This window comes from Schistocerca serialis, unplaced genomic scaffold, assembly GCF_023864345.2.
Source record: "Schistocerca serialis cubense isolate TAMUIC-IGC-003099 unplaced genomic scaffold, iqSchSeri2.2 HiC_scaffold_512, whole genome shotgun sequence".
NCBI lineage: Eukaryota > Metazoa > Arthropoda > Insecta > Orthoptera > Acrididae > Schistocerca > Schistocerca serialis.
The window spans coordinates 72,501-74,877 of NW_026048094.1; the positions used below are offsets into that span (position 1 = coordinate 72,501).

Here is a 2,377-nt window from a genome sequence, read left to right on the forward strand (position 1 = left end):
TTTCTCAGGCTCCCTCTCCGGAATCGAACCCTGATTCCCCGTTACCCGTTACAACCATGGTAGGCGCAGAACCTACCATCGACAGTTGATAAGGCAGACATTTGAAAGATGCGTCGCCGGTACGAGGACCGTGCGATCAGCCCAAAGTTATTCAGAGTCACCAAGGCAAACGGACCGGACGAGCCGACCGATTGGTTTTGATCTAATAAAAGCGTCCCTTCCATCTCTGGTCGGGACTCTGTTTGCATGTATTAGCTCTAGAATTACCACAGTTATCCAAGTAACGTGGGTACGATCTAAGGAACCATAACTGATTTAATGAGCCATTCGCGGTTTCACCTTAATGCGGCTTGTACTGAGACATGCATGGCTTAATCTTTGAGACAAGCATATGACTACTGGCAGGATCAACCAGGGAGCTGCGTCAACTAGAGCTGAGCAGCCGGCCGCCCGGGAGTGTGTCCCGGGGGCCCGCGCGAACACGCAAGCGTCCGCTCAATTATTCTGCAAACAGGAGGAGGCTGAGCTCCCCTGCACCATACACCTCGAAACCCTCTCAGGTCCCGGCGGCGCGCAGCGCCGTCCTAAGTACTTGGTCGGGTTCGAGAGAGGCGCAATCGCCCGGGGTTTGGCGAGTAGACGCTTTAGGTGCGACCACCCGTGCTCCCAACTGAGCTTGCCGCTGCCGACAGAGGCCCGGGAGCGTGCTGTCGTGGCATTGCCGGCGGGAGACAACACGCGCCACCTACGGTGACCGGCAGCTCCAACGCCAGCGCCACAGAAGGACAAAAGCCCCACTTGGGTGCCGAAGCGAACTCTCCCAGCACAGCGCACGCGCCAACACGTCCGCACAGCTGCGATACAAACCACCTGCGAGAACCGCAGAGGCGACCGAGCAGCAGACGGCGTCGCGGCGCCGAGCGCCGGGCGGCGGCGCATCCTCAGCGCACACAGTCCTCAATCGGACCAGCACACTGCAGATGTCCACCGCGCTTCGCACCGGGCCCGCGAGGACCTACTTTGGCCGCACGGCGCCGCGTGCAGGGTGCGCCGGCGCGCAGCTGCGCCGCCTGCCGCCTCCGTCGGCCGGCGCGCCTGCCACTGGCCGCCCCCACCAGCCGGCTGTAGCGCGTGCGCCCACGCACCGCGCGGCCAGCACGCCGGGAGGCCCCCCCTCACCGGCCGGGGACGGTCCCACCCAGCCACCGCCGCGTATCGCTTCACACCCAGATGCCATTCACGTTCGTGGGCATGGTGGGTATCGCTGGAACAACCGGTTGGTAGCTCAACCGATCGTCGCCATCACTGATTCACCTCTAGCGAGAACAACCGCACCACAACGGTTTACCAGTTGTTCATTTGCGTAACGTCACCAGCAAACGTAGGCGTCCATCGCCATTTGCAAATTCAACGATTGTTGCATGCCTGTGTCAGGTGTCACGACACACTATGTCTGCCCACATACACGCAACAACATGTGCACGCTTCGCGAACACGTGGAAGGTGGCCCCCGTACGTATGCGATGTCCATTGCGCGAACGACTGTCAACCGGCCTCTGTCGCATGTCGCAGATGTGGAACGCAGTGCACCATGCTATCACGGTGTGTGAGAAGAGACGACTACGTCTGACAACACGCGCCACTACATCAACAGACGGCTCATGCTGATCGCCATCCAGGGCATACCACACTGCAATCCAGCTCTTATAGGGAGACGACACGTAGCTGAGTGCACAACATTTGGACCGCATGGTTCGCCGTTGTTGGCGCAGTCGTTGTACGGTCACATGTACCACGATGTATCATTCAGTACATGAGGACCAATGTGCAGTACAGTGTGTGATTTGGACGTACAACATCAGCGGACAGTTGACACAGGCCGTACCACAGCGTAGGCTAAGTGCTTCGCCATGCGAATGCCAATGAACAACTGCAAATGCCAATGAACAACTGCAAAGGGCATTGAGCATGTACGTCCTGCTGCCATCCACATTACAGTGTATAGCTGCAAGGTGTTTAACATGAAGCGATACACTGGGGACCGGGCAGTGCGAGTAGCAAACTATATTGCGGGGGTTGCAGTTAGGCAACACTACACTAATTTAACGCGTCGTATGACAATTACAGAGCAGGTTAAGGCCCAACGTGTGTTGGGTTAAGGCCCAACGTGTGTTGGGTTAAGGCCCAACGTGTGTTGGGTTAAGGCCCAACGTGTGTTGGGTTAAGGCCCAACGTGTGTTGGGTTAAGGCCCAACGTGTGTTGGGTTAAGGCCCAACGTGTGTTGGGTTAAGGCCCAACGTGTGTTGGGTTAAGGCCCAACGTGTGTTGGGTTAAGGCCCAACGTGTGTTGGGTTAAGGCCCAACGTGTGTTGGGTT

At 57.9% G+C, this 2,377-nt stretch overlaps 1 non-coding gene across 1 annotated transcript in view; it reads right to left on the minus strand.

The window, feature by feature from the left end:
- LOC126447559 (small subunit ribosomal RNA) overlaps positions 1-418 on the minus strand; it is a 1,910-nt gene extending 1,492 nt beyond the window's left edge. The window contains exon 1 of the ribosomal RNA XR_007583762.1: positions 1-418. This exon is cut by the window's left edge and continues 1,492 nt beyond it. This is a non-coding gene — a ribosomal RNA (small subunit ribosomal RNA).
- Positions 419-2,377: the final 1,959 nt, after the last annotated feature.